General features: G+C 31.8%; 1 pseudogene; it reads right to left on the reverse strand.

Moving 5' to 3' along the window:
* Nucleotides 1-13,746: 13,746 nt before the first annotated feature.
* Nucleotides 13,747-23,090, reverse strand: LOC131859234 (expansin-B3-like; annotated as a pseudogene).
* Between the last annotated feature and the right edge of the window lie 1,522 nt (nucleotides 23,091-24,612).

Consider the following 24,612-nt stretch of genomic DNA (forward strand, 5'->3'; position numbering starts at 1 on the left):
AAGAGAGTCAATCCTTTATCAAAATGCAATCAAGTATTCTCTTAGTGGGCTCACTTTATTTCCTTTGGTCTATCAATCAAATTAGACATCCAAACTCTCTAGCAGTGCTCCCAATTAGGATGTGCTCACTAGTTGCTCAAGCATGGTTAGGATTCACAAGGGTAAATCCAACCTTACACTATCAAAATTCATAATGAATGCTTCCAGGGGTTGTAGTAGATATCTATGAGGTTTTCCAAGGCCAATCAACTAGTTTTGAGTTTGGGATTGATCAATTTATGCATCGCTCTTTCCTTTCCCTATTTTCTAGGCCTAGTAGCCCTAGAGCCCCAATTAGCCCTACCTAACCGGTTTTTGTGGGTTTGTTCACAATTTTCCCAAAGAGCCAAACAAACTGATTGGTGATTTGAGTACCCTTTTTTAATTACTTCAATATTTATGAAATGAGAAAACCTAGTCTGACCATACAGGTGCAAAACCTGAGAATGGCTTGTTTTAAGGGGTTTTAGGCTCTTTTTGGTCTTCTTTCAAGGGCTTGGTGTCTTCCCTAATCTTCCACACCTCCAAAATCTCACATATTCTCTACCACACCCCACTTCTTCATGCCAAACACTTGGAAACTCCAAACCTACTCATCTTTGCAAGCACTTGCATAATTTCATTCATTTCCTAATTGAGCTATGACTGAGCTCGCCTAGGAAATAATGCTCAATGGCCTTTTACTGACCTCCAAATAAAACAAAATACTATATAAACTGTATAAAGGTTCCATGGCTTGATTCCCAAGAGTTATTGAGAAGAACTCAAAGCACTTCAAGCTGGAACAATGTTTGGGCCCTCAAAACCCTTGCTCAGGCCGAGAGCTTACAAATTCAACAACTCAATTCAAACCTACAACAAAACTAACCAAAATTATTCTTGAGCACTAAAAAAACATGTACAAAAAAATGATAAAATAACATCAATGCAATCAATCCATGAAGTACGGACTGTTGCTCCAAATTAGAGCAAAAAGAAGGTAAATACTTGAAAATGGTCTTCAAATTGTATTTAAATCTTCTCCAGGAGTTCACCAACCTCATTACATTCATTCTCAGGGAATTTATATTCCATTTTTGTTCTAACTAACTCTCCATTGGTTTCCTAACCAACCCTTTGCTCAAAGTTGCAAAAAGTTACTCAATGTTGCAAAATGTTGTCAAGCAACTTTGACAACTTTTGTCAAAAAGTGCATTTTGGCATTACATGCTTTGTTTCCTTTTGAAAATCATCTAGGATGACTAAAAACTACTACCATAACATGTCCCAATTCCAAACAAGGATTTTCAATAAATTCTACATCAAAATGCATGATTATGCCATTTTACGCTTACAAGGGCTTACAAACCAAAATTGAGCAAATGCATGATCCTATGGACATCCAACCTACCAAAGCATCTCAAAAATATATGAGGACCTATGATAAGACTCTTATTCACCAGCCAAAACCAACCTAAGGACCAACACACCAAAATGAAGAAATTGCACTCAAAACTAGGTGCTCTTGCACTAGTATGCATCTTTGCTTATCTCCCAGCATAGTTGATTGCATCATCATATTTTGCACATATACTCTTCATTTGTAGAAAAGGAATAGAAACCCTAATATATATTGTGTGGCTCTCTCTTCCTCATAATAATTAGCCAAAGTGAACTATCTCCCTAGGCTCTTTCGTATTCCACTATGTGTACATGAGAGTGTGATTATGTCTTAGTTACCTGATTCCATTTTTGTGCTCCACAATATTGCACCCTCATTTTGGGGATATTAAAGCCCCCAATATGAATTCACATGATATAATATTTCCTAGCCAGTGAAGCCCCCGTGAAAATTATAAAAAACATAAACACAATTATATCATAATATAGGTTTATGTGATGAAAGTTTTTTTGAAAGAAAAACTCATATTCCAAAACGTAAACCAATTATATTAAATTAGAAATAAAGATTAGAATATAATTTCATGGGCATGCGCTTACAAATACATGACAAACATATAATTTTGAAGAAATTTGAGTAGCATAACAATATCTACAATCAACTATCCAATACCTCTATTTTAATCATCCAATTAATAGTAGTGAGTAATACATAAAACTGATCAAAATGTAATTACAAAATCATGAATTAAAACCACCAAAAGTATGGCATCCAAATATCTAATTAGAAAACCAACATCAAAATCGTAATATGAGTTCATGGGATAAAAATAAAATATTTCTTCTACTCATCATAAGCACATCAAAATCTAGTCATCAATTGAGATGTTAAATTTTCATTTCATTAGTTATATTCAAAGACACTTTATGACACATCATAACACATTATAAGTTGGTCAAGAAGGGCAACTCACAACTCTTCTATGTACATCTTAAGTTTTTTAATTTTTCAATGTGGGAGATCAAACTTGTAGAAGCCATAAATTTTTATAAATTTCAAATCTTGAAATTTTTTACATAATAGACATTCATAAGAGTGATATTGAAGAACCTAATTTTTTTATTTCAGTGAACAACTAATTATATATCCTATAAGTTTAGTTTTCATTTTTCATAGTTTGAAAACTACATTTTTTGGATATTCAACATTAGGAGAAATAATGAGATGCCTTTCTTAACATTATTTTTCTTGTTGAGCACTTTATAAGAGAAAATAGAGTAGAAATTATATGAGTTAATTGTGAGGGGTTGAGAGCCCAATAAACTCATAGTACCATCTAAATTTTTCTATGTGGATTTCCTTCATCAATGCATCTACAACATTTTACAAATTGTCAACTTTCTTTAGCATCACCATCCCATCCTCTAGCATGTCACAAAAAAATGGTACTAAAGACCAATATGCTTCACCCTTATATGAAAGGCTAGGTTCTTTTCTAGATATATGGAGAGTTCTAATTATCACATAGAGTTATAATATATCTTATACATGTTAGCCTTACATTTGAATATAGTCGCTTAAGGTAGATGAATTCTTTATAAGTATAGGTAGTTACCATGTAATCCACTTATATAAAGGATAAAATGACCACAACATATTGCTTGATTATCCAACTAATTGTACCACCAAACATATTGAAAATTCATTCATTTCTTGATCTCCTACTATGTACATCTTCATCCTTATATAAATTCGTAAACTCATGAATAGTTATTCAATTCGTAGCCCCTATAGAATTACCATGATAATAAATGAAGTGATTGGATTTATCTTGTGCATGCTTTGAAACCCTCTTCACTACATTCCAATGTACTCATGAAATGGCTAATAAGTTTCACTTTTTAGGCAATATATAGTCTTGTGTAGAATATAGCATACATAAAACTCTTAGTTGTACTAATATAAGATACTATGGCCACATCCTCCATCTCAGTAGAACGAGTTAGACATTTCTTAAATAATAACCTAGTCACCATAGAAATAGGAGCACACAATGATCTATAAGCTAACATGTTGAATCTCTCCAACATCTAGCTCATATAATTACTCTAACCCATCCAAGTATTTCTATTAACTCTCTGTTTTTTATCTTCATCTCTAGAATGATTTTTGTTTTCCCCAATTCTTTCATCTCAAACTATTTTCAAAGATGATACTTCAATTCACAAACCATACTCTTCACATTACTAAAAATAACATATCATCAATATAAAATACAACAATAAATAAACATTTACCATCCATCTTATAATGGATGCAATGATTTGATTTTGACCTCATAAATCCCAATCTCAACAAAAAGTATAATACATTCTGCACCACATCTTAAGAAATTACCTAACATCATACACATTTTTTTAACTTCAAGCTAATTTTATTTATCTTTGTCAATTTAGTGCTTTGAATATGATATATAAATCACTTTCTCCAATTAGATGTTATCTCCACAACTAGGAGAAAAATATCACTATAACCAACTCCATCAACCTAAGAACATTTGTTTGTAGCCAATTATGTTTTTGAACGCCCATTGCATCCAACAGGTTTACATCCATCAAGCAAAGGTAATAGTTTCCATTAGTCATGTTTTTTTTCAATGTAACCATCTCCTCATACATGGACACTTTTTATGGGTTTAAATAATTAATTTTCATAGTCTTATTTATAGTCTTAGGCTTATCAATATTAATAATCAAAGAAACAATACATATCTAGTTAGGAGTATATACGGTAAAATCAAGATACCAAAATATAGTAAAACCAAACAAAGATCTAACCAAATAAAACCCTAGTTCTACAATTAAAATCCACAATACACCAATGAAGAACCTAAAAACATGCAAAACACAAAATACAAAATATTATACTATTCACATGCTTAGTAGGTTTTTATCTCCACCGTTTCCTATCTCCATTGATATTGCTTGATATGGTTGCTCTCAGATGTTGTATGTGAACAAGAGATCAAAAAAGAGCGGATTGTGGTTGTATAGATGCTTGATTGATTGATCACACAAAGTGATCAATTAGTTGATTAAGGATTGAAAGAATTAAGGATTAGGGTTTGACAAGGATGAAAAGATCCCCTTATATAGAGAACACCTTAGAAATGAAGGGATATGATCAAGAGGTGGAAGGATAAATGGTTGGCTAGGATTAAAGGGTAGGTAGAGAAAATGGGAAAATATTAGAGAGGTGATTAGGATAAAATGAAGACATGAATGACAAGTGTCATGGAGGAAAAAAGCTATGGAATTAATTAAATAAAATATAAGAAGTGAGGCCAATTAAATAAATAAAACATTTATTTAATTCAGGAAAAGGATAATTTAAATAAATAAAAGTATTTATTTAAATGGAGAAAATCTAGAAGAGGGTTAGTGAATTAATTAAACAGATAAAATATATTTAATTAGACTAGGAAAATTTTAGGTATCTACAAGGAATATATTTAATTGGTTATTGCCTTTAACAAGCAGATCTCCTTAATCACTAAGGTGAAGGTAACATTTCCTCTTAAAAAATATCTAAGCTATTTGATATTTTATCTCCATAAATCTTTCATGATATTTTTCTTCAACTTTATTGCTATTTAAGGGAAGTTTAAATACGTATTTATTTTCTACCTTTTCTATTTGTAGTGGAAGATGATATAATTTCTTGGAGGATGACATATAATTTACTACTAAAAAAATCTCTCATCCAGATGATATTAAAGCTTGTATTTTTTTAGACTAGTAGTATAAATAATGAAGATACATTTTACAACCGTGTTCTCCAACTTTGACCTCTTTTACATAGACATATGAGCATATGCCTTGGAGAAAAATACTCTAAGATATCTTAGTGAAAGCTTTACTCTTAAGAATAGCTCCGCACATATATTATAAACAAGATAATGTAAAAGATTTTCTTACTAGGTAACAAGTTGTAGTGACTAATTTTACCCAATAATTTTGTTCCAAGCTAGTTACATCAAGAATACTCCTAGTTATCTGTTTCAACATCTTGTTCATTCTTTCTATAACTCTTTTTTATTGAGGGGTGTGAGAGTTGTCTAATTTCCTTTTATTCCATGATTATTTTAGAACCTATTAAAAGATGCTAATAAAAAATCACCACCATTGTCAATCCTTAGTTTTTTTTTATAATTTTACACTTTTTATAAAAGTATTAAACTCTTTAAAATGACTGAAAACTTTAGATTTACTCCTACTAAAATTCCAACTAAACAACGCAACCTATTAGCCCTAGTTATTGCATTTTATCATCATATCTTATCTAATTGCATCTACATCTCAAAAAAAGAAGCAACAAACCATTGTGTCCATCTCTTCCAAGGGTTTGTAGTTGGGCCTATTAATTATTTTATGAATGTATGTTGATGTGAATGAGTTTGATGGACCTAGTTTGCATATTTTGACTAGTGAATCCCATCACATCAATACTATAGAAGCACAAAGTCATTTCTTAAGATATATTCTTCTGTTGGATTGCTTGCCACAAGAAGGTCCTTACTTTAGACAAGCTACAAAAAAGAGGAATTTAGTTGGCCAACATGTGTTTCATTTTTGAACAATCTAGAGAAAGTATTGAACATATTCTTATTATTGTGAGTATATACTTGGAACAGTAGGAAGAAATTTCTTGAAAACTTTTTCTTGAAATTTCTTGAATCCTTTTTCCACCCTTTTATTGTGGAACTTTGGTGTCTGGCCTTATTTCATCTTGGGTGGGGTTCTTGGAAAGAATGAAATAATAGGGTTTTCATGAATAAAAAGACCTTAGGAAATTCTTATTGACTCAATTATCAATGTCATCATTTAGAGAAAATCAAATGAGTAGGGTAGAAGAAGCCTTCTAGAAATCCTTTAGATGTTGAAATCAAGATAGCATAGATAAGAGATATCTCTAATATTTTTCATAATGTGGATAATTTCAAGGCCTCTGCTCATCTAAATACTATCTAGTCCCCTTGCTCCCAGCTGACTCAAGTTAAATTTTAATGGTTCTTCCTTTGGTAACTTTGTGCAAGTAGGCAGGGTGGAGTTATAAGGAATTATAAAGGTAATTTTATTTGTGCTTATGCTATCAAGTTAAGGGTTCAAAATTCTATCAATAGTGAGATGGAAATAGTATTCCATGGTATTCAAATTTTCAAGAAGAAAGTCCTAGGTAAGATTATCACTGGAGGGGAATCTTCTAATGTCATTAGTATTTTTTTAGGAAAATATTTACCTAATTGGTCTCTCTTGGATATAATTAGAGTTCCTTGTAGTAATTTGTTAACTTTGTAGAGTCACTTGATTAATCATGCATATAGGGAAGGTAACTAGATGATGGACTTATTGGCCATGATGGCCACACAAGTGCAAACCATCATGATATGAGATGATGAAATCTTTTGCCTAGATCATGTGAAGATTAAATTAAAAAATGAAGCTAAATTCCTTAGCCTGTAAGGTCAGATTTAATTTTGCATTTCTTCTATTGATGAATCGCATATATGATAGTGTAGACACCTAAAATTATCCTTAATTAAATAAATATTTATTATTTATTTAATTATTTTACCATTATTTCTTCTATGAATCAAATAAATATTATTATTTATTCCATTATCTTTTTCTACTATTAATTAAATAAATATTTTATTCATTTATTTAATTCATTAGCTTTTTCTTTCTAGAAGTTAAATGATTATTTGTTATTTATTTAATTATCTTAACCCCATCATTTCCCTCTATTAATTAAATAGATACTTTTAATCATTTAATTAATTAAGTATCTTCTTCTTTCTAATCCTAGCCCTCCAACTTGTTCACGTCCATCATAATCTAAATTTGTAGTCACATTACAATTGTCATATTCATCCTCATTCACTTTGTCCTTTCTCTAATATGCACATTTACTAAATCTAAAAGTCAACCCACCGCTTAATTATATCCCTCCATTTCAAAATAAACTCTCAATCTTATTCATTTTTACCTACCACTCAATCTCATCCCTTTATCTCTACCTACCCTTCAATCCTATTCATTCTCTTCTAACTATGTGATCATGCCCATTCATCTTTTAACCTCTTAATTTAAACCCTTGATTCTCTTTGAGATTTCTATAAAATAATTACCTATATTTTTCCAAAATAATTATAGATCCATACATAATCACATCATCTTTGTATCATAGCCATACCTCATTAAGAAACCACACTGCATTCTTTCACGACCTCTTGTGCAAGTGATAATAGTTGACACAAAACATCAAAACAATAAGATCTTGAAGGATAACAAAATAATGGAGTCATAAAAATAATGGGTATAAGGTATAATGGTTACTAGTTTTGTTTATATCTCATGATTTAGTACTCAATACATAGTTTGTTGAACTAGTTTTTAGATCTAGGATTAGTGGTTTGACCTTTAAGGTCTATTAATAGGTAAAAATTTAGCATACATATGTCGGAACACCTGGTGGGAAACTAGTACCATTTTTTAATTATTTTGTGTGATTTTTTGAGTGTTTTGAATGGCTATGGGTCATATTTGCATTTACGATTTTGAGTTCTACATTTTTTTAAGGTTGTGTTATGCATTTTCACACTATTCCTATGTTTTTGCACCATCTTGCTGCATTTTTGTAAGGTTTTTTTATGATTTTTCACATTCCACCCATCTTATTCCCCTTTTTCTTCATATTTCTACTTTTTTTCTTCACATTCTTGCATTTTTGCATCATCTTGTTGTGTTTTTGCTCTGTAATCGTGCATTTTTGTAGCAGTTTTTACAAAAATGACTGAAAATTTTGCATAACATATTGGATTTTCAAAATTCAAAATGCAAAATGCAAATATGGTTTGATGCAATATCACATGGTCTAATTCATTTTTTTATATAGTGAATAATTTTTTTTTAATTCACTTAAAATCACCCCTTCTTTTCAAAACTTCATTTTCGCATAGTTTTTTCACATGAAATCATCTTTTACTGAGTTTTTCTTTTCAAATATATAAGAAAATCATAAGGAATCAATATACACATAGAATTTATTTATTTGGTTTATTATTTTTTGCATGTTTTCATACACTTGATTTAGTGTCGAAAAGGCTAGCTTGGAGCTCATCATATTGGATCAATAGGTGTCAACACAATCAGAAAGCACTAAATTTAGGTGCACCTTTTCTAAACCTTCTCATTTCTATTTTTAAAGAAATCATAATATTTTTCATCTATTATAGAATTATTTATTTCTTTAGATCAACTTTCTTGGTGTATCTTCCACATATTAAAAATTGGATTAAAATCAACCTTTCAGATTTGGATTTGGACTTAAAATGAACAAGTGTCTTTTAATCCTTAATATTCCCTTGAGCATGCTCTCCTATTTCTTCCTAGTGACAATTTTGACTGCATGAAAAATAAGGGATCATGCTTTTTTTAAGAACCTTTCTTAGAGGAGTGGTCACTCTAGGGGGCAACCTTAACTCTTGTGTTCCAATGGAATATAAATAGTGAGGGTGAATCAAAAGATAGGCCTCGTGGAAGTGAAATCTTGTCATTTTGGGCTAAGCCTCTAATAACTTTATACCTTAGAGAAGAGAAGGAGGAGAGTGGGTTACCCTTTTATCTTGGTTGTTCGACATTATTATCTTTCATTTCATAGATTTAGGCTTCAAAATACCCTTGTGGTATATAGAGGATACCCCTTGTTGAACTTGTAAAGCGTATACTTGAACCTTTTGGCCATCATTTTTTTTGTATGCAAGGATTGATATTCCCATTTGAGTGGGCTTGTTTGTATGTTTTATGTGCTCAAATGTTTAGACCGCCTTCTTTGCTTGAAACCAAAAGGGGAAAACATCATCCAAATTTAGCGATAGGTTTTTGTCTTTGGTATTTTTTTATTTTTGTGTTTTTAATATTTAATAAAAAATCTAAAAAAATCATAGAAATAAAAAAATCCATAAAAATTTAATAAAACCAAGAAAATCCAAAAGCAATCTAACCATGTCTTATGTAGTTGAAACAAGGTCACAAAATCTACAAATACACATCATGGATTGGAATTACACATTTTTTGGGGAAGGCAAAGTATCTCTCCCTCCAATTCAAAGAGAATAGGAGACCATATGATGTACTTATCAATCATATCAATCCAACTTATGCATGTCTCAAAACTTTCACTAAAACTACATACCTTAACAACAACCACAGCATAACACCTTATCCACAAAGACATACAAACCAAAACAAGACATCATGGATTGCTTTAAAAAAATGGATATGGAAGTTAAAGCATTTATGTCAAACCCCTAAATCTCACATCCAAACTACATCCCCAAAAACAACATTCTACCCTTGATCGACAATCCACATTTACACCAAAACCTTAAACAAACAAAGCCATTATGTACAATTACAACCAAACAAACCAACCTATGACCTCCCATTACTACCCAGAAAAACATGTCACCACATCAATCCCCATGAAAAATAATAAAAAACAATGATTTATTTCTCGTCATCTAGAAAGCATTTGCAAGACACAAGGACAAAAATATTCAAATCTTGGAGAACCAATCAAATATTTGTTAATAAAATTGGTCCAGTAAAACACAATCACATTACCTTAAATTGTTCACTTTCAACCTCTAGTCAAAACCTCATGGTGGAATGAGAGTAACTTTTGTGAATACCATAGGACCAAAGGACATAAAATTTGGATTTCTCAACATTTAAAAATCTCATTCAGGGCCTTATTGATCAAGGTGACATTACTATTACAGAACATCTTAAAAATTCACTTAATGAGTAATTAATAACATGTTAAGATACTTTCTCCAAGAATTATCAAAATCATCTACCTATGTCTAGCAATGAATTATCTGAAAACAATCATAGCAATAATTGTATTTTCCCCCCACAAAGATATTTGCCCACGCATAGCCTCCATTTCTCCCACCATTCCTTCATCCTCTAAAGATTTACAACAATAATCCTTACTATCAAACAATGAATCCAATGATGATAACTTTCGAGTCTACCCTCAATGGTTGTCCACAAAAGAAACCCAAGCTAATCAAATCCTTGATAGCAATGCCTCCCTTGATTCAACAATCCTAAAATCAATAGCAGCACTCTTTTGATCAAACCCACTCTAGAGAGTCTATTCAAAATCCATCCCCATCATGTCAAAATATTGAATTCATCTAAGAATCCCCTATACATATTCAAACTCAAATCCCATGTCAAGATGATAAACTATAGCATGAAGAACACAAGTCCTAAAGTGAATCAAGATCAAGATTCCAAAGCTTTCTCATTCCATTTAATTGTTAACCAATACCCCATCTCTCTAGAATCTCACAATGATCCCACCATACCTTTTCAAACCATCCAAATGACCCCCTTCCATCTCAAGAGAAAAGTAGTATTAAAAGTCCCACTCATAATCCAAATTTCCTAAGAAAGATCATAAATCCCTTCCATTCTTTCAAATGGTCATATTCAAAATCAAGAGCAAAGAACCCATTCCACTCCATCCAATGATCCTCTTCCAAGTCTAGATCAAAGTATCCCTTTAAATCCTTGTAATAGTCCTCCATATCCTCCTCAAGACCCTATCATTCCTCCTAATCCCCCTCATGATCATATCGCCTCTATCCAAGTTATTCACAAATCCCATACTTATCAAATGGGTTCTTCCACTGTCATCCATTCCATTTTACTTCACGGGCTTATCATTTCTTCCATACTATTTATCCTCCTCAAAATGGACTAGCATCTTGATTCAAAAGCAACAAGTATATCCAATTGCTAAAAATATTTTTCTAAGAATGCTTAATCAAGGAAAAGGTTTAGGAATCCATGAACAAGGTATATAATAACCCCTTGATATAAAATCAAATCCATTTGAATTATCATGGCCTTGGCTACATATCTCACTCTCAAGACATTGGTATCCCTACTAAGTCTCATATTCCTCCATCTAAACCCAAACATACACATTCCCCATCCTCTAAATCCATTTTAGGTTCTTATACCCTAGAACAAAATCTTTCATCCCTTCCATGCATCTTAGGTCCTTATATCACTCCATCCACCATCCATGTCAACCCTACCTCATAATCCACTTACCCTACCATAAAGCAAGATCAACAAAGGTAGACATCCTTGAGAACTTCTAGAAAGGGTCTGTTTTTCCTTTCTCACAATTAATGATTTTTTATTGTCATTTTATAATGTGCAACATGCTACTCTTAGAAGTGTCTAGAATTAGGCCCTCTCTATGACCAAAAATTTGTCTATGGTTAGTGTTGATTGTACTATCATGGGAGTAGATATATTATGGGTGGAACCTGAGTGTAAAATGCTTAGGACAAACTAGGAAGTTTGGAAAATTCTTCTTGCAGGAAAATATTCTTCATATATATAAGACATGAACGAGTATGATCGAGCCCTCTTGGTGGAGTTTTCTAAGTACTAGAAGGATGGAAATATGCTTGTCCATAGTATATTATTTCAGCTATATGTTGAGACTATTGCTACTACCATTGGTCTACCAAATGAAGGGATCAAAGTGTCTAAGAAAATAAAGGAAGGTTACAAAGAAGTGATGAAAATATTCTTGGTTGGGGGGGAGAAAGTTAACGATCTCTAGAATAATTTCAATAGGGAGGATCCCTTGAGCATATGGGCTAAAATTGTTGAGTTCATGATGAGGTATGTAACTTTGGAAGGCCACTACAAGTGGTTCCATGTTCCTTTTCCCCATGCTTAATAATTTTTTTTGCAATTTAAGAATGTTCACTTTTTGGATTTATACTTCTTAGGAGGATTATATCAAGAAAATTCTGGACTTTGGTAAAACCTTACCTCTTCACCAATGTCTTATTTTCTACCTTTTTGAGTTTGATTTAGCCCTTTATCTCATTTTTTTCACCATATAGTTCATAATCATTCCTTTGTCCATCAAGATAAGGGCATTGCACCCAATAAGAGAAAATATGGTGCTTCCTTGTCCTTGATCCTTGATGTTTCTATTTGTATGAAACCAGACCCATTATTTCCTTCTCCCAAAATTGGTTTTCATCAATTTCTAGATTATAGTTCTCATCACTCTAGCTTGAAGAGGAAAATCCACTCCTCATTTTGATTCTCCTTTGTCTACTGTGGCTAGTTTGGGTGTTTCTTCAAAGGAGGTGACTTTTGAAAAATAAAATTGGAGTTTCTCAACAAGGAGTGGCAAGCCATAATAGACCTCAAATATTAAATGGATTGTAACTTATTAGTTGGTTTGTGGCTAGTCTCCTCTTATTTTTGTTGTTCTTGGTTTTTTTATTTTTTTTTGTTGTATTCCTTTTGCTTTTCTAGTATCACAAATTTTGAGATTTGCTTCTTTTGCCATGATGGGTTATATGTAATGTGTCTAGACTTTTTGTTGTGCTTCTTTAATCAAAACATATTACACAATTCAAAATCTAAAGTAAATATCATAATTTATTTATTTATTTTTTATAAATTTAATCTTATTCTTATACTTCTAATCCAACTCATAAACTTTAAAATTATTATTATTAATTATTTTGTTCTAAATAAATGTTACATTTAAACATATTATTTTCATTATAATAGAAATAAAACAAATTTGACATAAAATCTTTATATTTATTATATTAAATGTTATTAAGGTACATTAGGTACATGAAAAACATTTTGTTTTATTTGAGTGTCGACAACAAATATTTTGAGCTTTTAAATATTGTACATCTTTAAGAGAAATAAAACAATATTCAATCCTATTTAATACTATTCTCCATTAATAATTTCATATTTGGCATCATGTAATGATTTGACAATGAGTCAAATTCTAAACAGAGAGTATTCACATGCAATGTTTTGAACATTGTCTTGATAATATGATATTTTAGTTCAAACGTCCATGAAATGAAAATTGACTATAGATGATAAGAAATATAAGTAGATAACATTAGAATTTAGATTGAAAAAGACTATTATATTCTAATAATATTTAAGATAAAGTGGATGAAACCAGAGAAGGTAGCAGCCTCCTTTACAAACCAACACTTAGCTTTCTTCAACACTAGTTTTGGCATATGAAACAATGCCTTCAAAACTGGTTGGAAATGGGAAAAAGGAAAGGAAAATGCAGTAGATAATACAAAACAGTTTAAGATGGTTTGTAGATGCATGGTATGGTAAATAAGCTGATATGTTGGATGCAGAGAAAATTATTTTGAGTGATAATTAGTCATAGTTAACAACAGATGCGTATGTAGCACTAGGTTGCTAATCTTTTGGAATGACATTGTATGCAGTAAGTGTCTTTCCCGAAGAAAGAGATTTTAGTCGAATTGAAAATGGAGCATTCAAACGACCTTCATCTAAAGACCAGTAGGCACCCCATAATTGTTTGAGTCCTTTCCATGTATCTGAGTTATCCTACAACCAATCAAATAATAAAACTGTTAAATGAATATTATTCTATATAATTATGCTATCTGTGAAAATATAAATTATCAATAGTGGTTATTTTTCTGAATTCAACTGTCATCAATATTTTGGATCATATTGTATGATTCTATTCACTCATTCTGATGATCGATCATGCAATATGATTCAAACATTGATAAGAAAAATCTTCATACAGCTGAATCTAGAAAAATAAGACTGATCTTCATGAACTATAATAACTACATAAATTTGATTAACATAAATTATATCCTACTTGTTTTAGATCGACTTCTTGAAGATCACCATCTCCATCCTCATATTCAATAAGAATGGAAAACCAATAATTAGTTGACCTTTCAATCACATGGAATGCAATCTTCTTACCGAATACTCACAAGATACTCTGACAAATAAAAAGAAAAACATCAATAAAAATGACTGAAATATTTTTATATTTAAGACATTAGTTTTTTATAGTCTCTAAAAATTCTATTATTTTCACAAATTCTTTTTTCTAATATCTATAATATTATTTTATAAATGATAATCCAAACACTTATTTATCACAAACATACTAATAATTTAAAATGTAAAAATATCTTTTGAATAAAATCGGAACTCTTCCTTCATTAAGAAGACTAGAAATTTTGGTTCGACCAACTGCCATGTCTGAAAAGGCAGTTCCACTAACATCAAAATGATTAGATGGGCACCCTGGACATTCATCTGTAATGACTACATTCACAGGTGTTCGTGAACATACTCTGTTATCCTTACATTTTACCTGAGATCATGAGTCTAAATCAATAAAAGAAAAAAGACATTTCCAATACTAAAAACCATAATTTGCAAAGTGAAAGTTAAACTATAAGCTATAATATACCTGATAGCATTCTCCACAACCTTTACCACCTTTGAACAGATCTGGACTCCCCGCACTTACCCTTGATCCAAAGGGTGTAGTCATTAGTCATACAAAAGATATCGATACACAGTCATACGAAAGGTTCTGATTAAGTAAAGTGGGATAGGGTCTGAACTCATTTGCAAAATAGTCATTAGTCATACAAAAGATAAATGTGAGTAGAAGAAAAGTATGTAAAAAATATATTTTATCGATAAATAAGAAATTATATATATGAACACAAATAAAGTGAAACAATGAAATCATTGTCACTAAAATTGCCTTGAAGAGATTGTGTTATGATTAAAGTTGTCATTTATATACATAATCATACAAAATGTTCTGATTAGATAAAGCGGAATAGGACCTAAACTCATCTACAAAATGGCCATGTACAAAAGATAAATGTGGGTAGAAAGAAAGTATATAAAGAATATATTGTATGATGGTTGTTAGTGTGAATGCCTTCACTTCTATCTCCATTAGGACTTCCATACCATGTAGCAGTAGCCTCCTGCCAATCTGCCTCCTCCTCCACATTATATCTCACATTTGAACTCAAACCAACTTCAAAACTTGCCATTAACAACACTACGGTCATCACCACATAGAGGCAAGTCATTGGTACTTAGAAAACTAAAGTAGAAAAGATTGTAGAAGCTATGGAGAGCTGTGAAAATGTAAGGAAAGTGGTCTGCTTTTATAACAGTTTAGCAGAGCTTTTAGGGCATAGAATTCAATCCTATCAGCTGTCAACTAACTTGTTTGTAGTGCAGATTTTCAAATAAGTTTGTCTGGTAAAGTGGAATAAACAAGGCCACTTTGATTATACCATAAGCTAATTTTTTGCATTTTATCGTGTCATAATAATTAGAAATTTGATACTGGTAATTCATAACATGGGAGATTGTAGACATTTGCGGCAATGAGGTTGAATTAGGGGGCCTGTGAAAGTGAAAGTATTGACAAAAGAGAGGATTGGATTAAAGATTTGGGAGCGCACATGGATATATGGAGAAAATCCAAGTTACTTATGCATGTTCAACAAGATGATGTGTATAATTTCTCAGTCATGGTACTCATTATTTGTTAGGTCGAACTCAAATAAAGCGAGTCAACAGTGATTCTCATAATAGACTTTTCCTATTTTATAAAGACACAAGAAATTTCATTATCTTTGTGTTTTCATAAGAGATTTTTCTTTCATAAATCACGAGTGTGAAGGCACATTTGTTAACGGCCATCGTCAAGGAATCAACTAATTGTTTACTTTCAGTTTTTACGTTTGTTTAGGTATTATTTTGGGTTATTTTATTTTATTTTATTTTAAGAGTTTTAATCTATTTATAAAGTTGAATGGTTTATTCAAATATAAAGAATTCGTTAATTATATGTGTTGTTAGTATTGAATGTTCTATAAAGAATTCAATAAATTATATCTATTATTCGTAATTAGTTGAATGATTTAGAAAGAGTTTATCTAATTAGTAGTAGATGAATGCAATTTATTTGTTAATGATCGAATCAACTAATTTATATCAGTTTTGAAGACATGTTTATTATGTGTATGTGTATGTGTCAATTTTGACAAAAAAAATTAGTTTTTAGTTTTGTTTGAGGTAATGGTTTTCTAAAGTTTATTTGTGCACTTTGCTTATTGACTTTTAGAAATCATAATTGAATTACAAATATTTCAACAAATACTTAGATGAATGACTTGTAGATAATTTAGTATATATTAAGCTTTACTAAATATAAGGGTATCAACTTCAAGTCAACTTGAAGAAATTGATTCCATTGAAATTCTTGATAGTAAGTCTAAGGAGGTCAGTTATTTGTGTAGTTGGAACACTCAACACCAACATAGTATCAAAAGATTTGAGATATTTAGCTTCCGATAACAAATACGTTTAGTAAAATGTTAATTTTTATAAAGCATTTTAGTCGCACTATAGTTTAATTTTACTTTGATAGATCTTTTTCATCATTATCATAATTTATTTCTGATGTTAGTGACAATAAAATATTGAATCACAACACAATAATATTATTTTTACAAATATAAAAAAGATAATATTTTCTTTGTATATAATAGAATTGGTGAATTAAGATTTTAAATGCAAAAATAAATAAACCATTATATTTAAATTTATTTAGGGGTTGGTAAATAAATGCAATAAAGTAGTAATTACCTTAAATACACTAGCTAAGTCTTAAAACAATACATAAACACACTTTACAAGATTGCAAAAGATAATTAAAGTAATTAGCTCTATATGGAGATATTATATTGTAGTCTATGTTCCATAACCCAATCTCAAAGTCTACTATTATATTTAAAACTATGACAAATAGATTATTAATTTATCTAAATTCAACCCTACACTTATTCTTTCAATGCACTATGGTATTAAAAAAATTATACCTATCGTCTTAGGTAAGTGTATCGAGATATGGGCCAAACATGAAGACAAAAATGTGTTTTAAGTTATAGCATTCTAACATTAATTGAAGAATAATTGAATCTTAATGTGTCTGCATTACAATGCATATGTGTTATGGACCACCACTTATCAAGACATACCATGTGTGTCATGTCCTAAATTGAATACCTAATATATACCCATTATAATGGTTTTGAAATTTTATATATATATAAATATAATTTCAAAAGCATCTAATTGAAGACCTAATACTAAGCCAAAGAAGAATAATTAAAACTACAAGAAAATACCACCATGCATGAATCTCCTCACACATGACCTATTCACTTAATAGGACAATGACATAACATGTGCATTCATCAAATTTATGTCATTACAACAACCTCTCCAGTTACACTCATATAATCAAAATCCCTTTGTATCTTCATCAAGTACTCCACATACCCTTTTTATTGCATTTTTATATCCTCAAGTATCATCTTTTAATCTTATTAACTAACATACTATCCGCACGTGTTTGTTGAATCTATATCTCTAGTTTAGAATTTTGAAATGGCTCCTGCCCGCTCGTTTCCGACCGTCGTTGTTCCTTTTGCTCCCACGTCGGCTCTGGATGGTTTGTCCCCTCCCTCCTACGTGGAGGCCTCCATCATTGTTGTTGGTGTTTCGGCCTTGGCTGATCCGTGTGGTGCTTGTGCCTCTATTCCCGTCGACGATGTATCTACCCTTGCAGCAGACGGATCTCCCCCCTCCGTGGATGCCCTTCTGAAAGGAGTTGTGGCTCCAATTTCTGCTCTTCATTCTGGCATTGCAGCTTCTGATGGTGTCCCTGCTGCTAGTCCGCGGGGTCATTCCATTGGTGTTGTTGTTGGGGGTGTGAATGCTCCTGGTGTTGCTAATGCCTTGGTTCCTCCCAGACCTCCTCCTTTCACTGGTGGACGAAGTTTTTCTCGCATGGCCAAATCTACTGCTTATCCCCCAAACGGAAATTTTCCTCTTCCCTATGCCAAATCCTCCCCTGTGGTGGTTTGTGGTCATGATGTAGTGGATAATATTGATTTCTATCAACACTATGTGTTGGTGTGCAAATTTGCTGGGTTTTGGCCTTCTTTTCCAAACCTTCATCATTCGATGAATGATTCTTGGAAGCCCTTGGTTGCTTATAGCATTGAGCTTTTTCCTTGTGCAAAATGTTTTTTCATTGTTTCCTTTACTTATGTTGTGATAGAGATTTGGTGTTGGACAAGCTAAGGGCTTGGGGAGATCACTCTATTTATGTCAAGCCTTGGACAAATTCTTTTAACCCCCTTACTGAACCACTTAATGTGTGTCCAATATGAGTTCGTCTTCCTAATCTTCCTTTCCATTTTTGGAAGCAATCTTGCTATGAGGCCGTTGGTAACTCTATTGGTCGTTTCTTGAAAGTGGATGAAGCTACATCTTCTATGGGGCACTCTACTTTTGCTCGCATTTTAATCAACATGGACATCTCTTCGCCTCTCTCAAGGGATGTGGTTCTTATGGTTGAGGATGGACCATTGACACAATTATTGGATTATGAGAGCCTCCCCTTTTGCTGCAAAAAATTCTTCTCAATAGGTCATCTTGTTGCGGATTGTTCTATTCCACATAATAGGGGTGCTGCTACTTGGTGGAAGAATGCTACTATTGATCATTTGATGATCAATGCTTTCAACTTTGATTCTGTTGGCTCCTCTCAGGAGGAAGTTGTGCCCCTCACTACTGCTTAAGCTTCTATTGATCCTCCTATTGTGGCCTCCTCTATTCCTGGGGTCCCCACCCTAGTTTCTCCTATTTTGCAGCCTCGTTCTACTCCTATTGAACCTACTCTTGGTGTTGTTTCGTAGCAACCTATTGTTTTGCAGCAGACTCTTGTTGTTCCGTTGTAGCACTTTGTTGACACTAATGATTGTAACCCAGCTAGATCTCTCCTAATTGATCTCTCTTCATGGTGCTAATGACAGTATCACCTGGACAATGCTTTCTTGCAGGCAGAAGGGGAAGTCTTCTCCTCTTCCCCAAACCCCTCCTTGTCTAGGTTCAGGAGTTTTGCCCCTTCCTTGATTGGGATTTTGGGTGTCTTCCGGCTTGACAAGGTTTTCTTTGGCCTGTTCAATTTTTTTTTTCGAGCTTTGTCAGGCCCTTTTTTGTTGTTTCTTACTGCCTTTAGGTAGTTGTTTTAAGGGTCAACAACCTTATTGTGATTTGGTGTTGTTCATGTGTTGTTGAAAGTCTTTGACTATGTTAAGGGTCAGTGCCTTTGTTAATGTTTCTTTACTAATCAAAAACATACTATCCACACTACATTTAACATTAGAATATTTCACAATTTATTCTTAAATTTAAAAAAGAAATGTATATTTAGAATTGACAAGAAAAATCCAACAAATTGTCCTAGTTTGGATCATCTTTGAATTCTTAAGAATTTAGCTACTATAGGTGTTAGAAAGTTAAGATTTAGTTACAAATATTGATTTCAATGTCCTATTTTGGCTGAAAAGTAGGACTCATTATTATAGGATTATTCTAAGAGTACCAAGAGGATCTATAGGGAAGGAAACATAGAATTTAATCGAAGGACCACCAATGGCCATGTAGTCATCATATAGGTGTTGCAATCACCATATGGTAAAATCCCCTGATTTCAGCAAGGTGAGTTACATGTCAACTGATGACATCCAACTATGATTAATTTTGTTGTGCTAGAATGGATGTATATGAATACACATGAATTTCAACTACATGCACTATTGATCTTAAGAATTTAAGGCCTTTAAAATTCGAGATAAGAAAATATCTTAGATTTTTAACAACAAGACTCACTTGAGGATAATAATCTTTTGATAGAAGTTCTTGAAAATTCCTAAGGTTCTTCTCCAACTTGAAGAAAATGGATTTGGTGATGCAAAACTAGGCTTTGGTTGAGGAGGACTATGTGAATGTTTAGATTTAGACATATTTAAGTTTCTCCAGATCATACTAACTATATTCTTAAGAGAAGTGGTTTGGGTCATAAAGTTCATAAGAGAAATACAACGCATAGTCTAATTAGCTTCTAATTAAAAAGAGAGAGTTGAATTGATTTTTGTTTTATAAATTTATTTATTTTTTCAATTTTTTAACAAAAACCTAGAATGTAAGGGAGGAAATTGAATCCTAAAAATGAAAGGCATCCCTTGAGAATCCAAGTTTCTTCCTACATTTTGATAAATCGAAAGTAAAACAGTCAATTTATTTTAAATGTAATCTTTAATTAAAAAGGTGAATTTTTCATAATAACATCTTATGCACACTTTTAATTGTAGAGGATGAAGCACAATATATTGATTCTATTTATACATTTTAAGTAAAAGGACTTCAAAAATGAAAAGTATAAGTAATTTAGATGAGCCTTTTGTAACTAGGATCAGCCCTCAACCATTGATGGGAGCACTAAGTGAATATATTTCATTGTCATTTAGTATAGACAAAAAAAAACAAGAATTCTAGAATACCTCAAAAATTCAACATTCACATATCCGTAGAAGGCAACAGTGCAAGAAATGACAAAATTAGTTTCTAGTAGAACAATGAGTACAATAAATAACTCAAAAAGATGACTAATTAAATAGAAAGATTTTACCAAATGTTTTTTATTTGTGAGAGGCTCTATGCAAGATTTCCACAAAACAAATTTGCACACATAAAAATTGAGGAAAAGTTCTACGTTAGTCAAACCCTCATTTTGATATTTCTATGTTTATGGACAACCCAAAAAAATAAAAAAGCCATAAACATGAAAATAAGTAAATAAATATGTTTCTAAAAAGACAATAGATTATGCTACATGAAAATATTACAACAATGACACCAAGCTCCCACAATGAATGAAATTAAATTCTTCCAACACTGTATAAATCTCCAAAATATTGCTACTATTTGTCAAAGGTGATTCTTCAAATGTCACAAGAGAGCTCTTTACCAACACTATGAGAAGAATGCATGTGTAAGAGATCAGAATAGTGGTAACAAGTGATAGTGGTGCACAAAGCTTCAAGTTGCAAAATTTAAGTATGCTTGTTCTGAATGAGTGAGAGAGATATATGATAGATTTAATGTTGGTCTTTTCAAAATAGAGATCTTTTAGGTCAAAAGAGGAGGTTTGGATTCACGTTCGAAGTCCAAATTAATCAATATGGGTGTTACACTAGCAAAATCCATGAAACATAACATTCTAATAGTAATCTAAGTCTTTCATTTTGTAGGATGTGGGCATGTCACGTATACATTCACACATGGTGCATATACCTAGAAAATTTGAACTAAAAAATCAAGGAACATTTCAATATCACTAGAAATTTGACATTTTGATAAAATCATAGCATAATTACAAAATATCTTCTCTTAATCTAAAGAGAATTTTTATGTAGTGTGTATTTACAAAAGTATACAATTTACCACATTACACTAAATATCATAATTAATTTGATTTTTTTTTATAAATTTAATATTATCCTTTTAATACCAACTTATAATTTTATGATTTATTATTATTAAATCATAGATAAAACATTCAAACACCCATTTTCATTATAATAAGACAAATTTGACATAAAGTCTTTATATTTACCTTCTCATATTATTACAAATATGAGAAGTATCTTAAAACATTTTCCTTTCTTTGAATATCTCCAACAAAAATTTTGAACTTTTGAATATTCTTTATCCTTAATAGAAATAAAAGAATATTCAATCTTATTTAATAATACTCTTCATTACTACTTACAAATATTTGACATTGTGTAATAATTTGGCAATGGATCAAATTCTTAAAAAGAGATGATTTCACATGCAATGTCTTCATAATATGATATTTTATTTACAAAGTCCAATATGAAATGAAAATTGACTATAGATGACAAGAAATATAAGTGGATAACATTAGAATTTAGATTGAAAAAGATTATTATATTGTAATAATATTTAAAATAAAATTGATAAAACTAGAGATGGTAGAAATCAGTTTTGAACTTTATGTATGTATATATATACACATACACATTCACATACATATATACACATATACATACATATATGGTTTGTAGAAGCATGATATGGTGAGTAAGCTGATATGTTGGATGCAGAAGAAATTATTTTGAATAATAATTAGTCATAAATAACAACAGATATGTATATAGCCAATCTTTTGGAATGACATTGAGTGTCTTTCCTGAAGAAAGAGATTTCAATCGAATTGAAAATGGAGCATTCAAAGGACCCTCATTTAAAGACCAGTAAGCACCCCATAATTGTTTGGGTCCTTTCCATGTATCAAAGTTATCCTACAATCAAACAAATAATAAAACTATTAGGAACATTATTCTATATAATTATGTTATATGCGGATTTAACATAAATTAAATCTTACTTTTTTTAGCCTCTGCATGAGAATGACAAGAAGAGATATTGTGATGGCATCTATATACACAGTCATACAAAATGTTTTGATTAGATAAAACGGAATAGGGACCGAACCCATCTACAAAAGGGCCATTAGTCCTACAAAAGATTAACGTGCGTAGAAGGAAAGTATATAAAGAATATATTGTATGATGGTTGTTAGTGTGAATACCTTCACTTCCATCTCCATTAGGACTGCCATACCATGTAGCACTAGCTTCCTGCCAATCTGCCTCCTCCTCCACATTATATCTCACATTTGAACTCAAACCAACTTCAAAACTTGCCATTAACAACATTACTGTCACCATCACATACAGGCAAGCCATTGGTACTTAGAAAACTAAAGTAGAAAAGGTTGTAGAAGCTATGGAGAGCTGTGAAAATGTAAGGAAAGTGGTCTTCTTTTATAACAGTTTAGCAGAGCTGTTAGGGCATAGAATTCAATATTTGTTTGTAGTGCAGATTTTCTACACATTTTCAAATCAGTTTTGTCTGGTAAAGTGGAATAAACAAGCCCACTTTGATTACACCATAAGCGGATTTTGTGCATTTGATTGTGTTATAAGAAAATATGAGTGTCATAATAATTAGAATTTTGATACTGGGTATTCTTAACATGGGAGATTGTAGACATTTGCAGCAATGGTGTTGAATTAAGGGGCCTTTGAAAGTGAAAGTATTGACAAAAGATTGGATTGGATCAAAGATTTAGGAGTGCACATGGATATATGGAGAAAATCCGAGCTATTTCTACATATTCAAGAAGATGATGTGTATAATTTCTCATTCATATGACACGTTATTTGTGAAGTTGAACTGAAATAAAGCGAGTCAATAGTGATTATCATAATAGACTTTTCCTCTTTTGTATTATAGAGGGAAGAAATTTTGCATCATCTTTTCGTTTTCGTAAGAGATTTTTCTTTCTCAAATCACGAGTGTCATTTATTTATCTGCTGAAAGAATTCAGTAAATTATGTGTTGTTAGTATTAAATGATTTATAAAGTCAATAAATTATATCTATTGCTAGTAATTAGTTGAATGGTTTAGAAGAGTTGAACTAATTATTTTTTTTTTTATCAGTAAAGGCAGAGCCGAGTTTTTATATTGATTATGGCTAATTACAGTATAAACATAGATGAATGATGAAGGATCAAAAAACTTATTGTATGCTACTGAAAACATTCTCAGAACTTTCGAGAAACAGTTTCAAGGCAAACAATAAACCATATGCATCATCATCATCTATGATTCCAAAACCTACCATGTTTATAACATCGAAGATCATATAGACTATAAAAAGTTTGAGTAGCAGATTCTCAACTGTCAGATTAACAGAGATTTTAACCATGATTATATAGCCAAAAATTTAACTAATACCAGTGTCTAGCTATAAGCATCGAAATGTCTTAAAAAACAAAACCAAATTAAAAAACCTAGCTTTCAATTTCATCCAAGGGCTCGGCTGGAAAAGTAGAAGTTCTCCCTCTTCCTCGACCTCTACCCGGAGGACGGCCTTAGCCACGACCAGACCCATGGCGTACCCTTCTGGCACCACCCCGACAACCTTGTTCGGCCCGGGGATCCTCTTCTTCAGCTTTAGGAGGCAGGATTCCGTTTAATCTTGCAAATTGAATGAGTTCTTCCTCTCTACCCTGGTCTTTCGGACTTTCCCCTATGAACTGCCACTTGAGGTATCTGAGCCATACTCCAGCAAATACCCTATGTTTGTCCAGGTCCTTACCTTTCAAGTCTAGTAGGAAGGGGTAATACTTTATTAACTCCCCATGAACATTGAATAGAATCCTTTCGCTTGGCCGAGGGGCTCCAGATTCATGAAACGCCTT

This window comes from Cryptomeria japonica, chromosome 2 (assembly GCF_030272615.1).
Source record: "Cryptomeria japonica chromosome 2, Sugi_1.0, whole genome shotgun sequence".
NCBI lineage: Eukaryota > Viridiplantae > Streptophyta > Pinopsida > Cupressales > Cupressaceae > Cryptomeria > Cryptomeria japonica.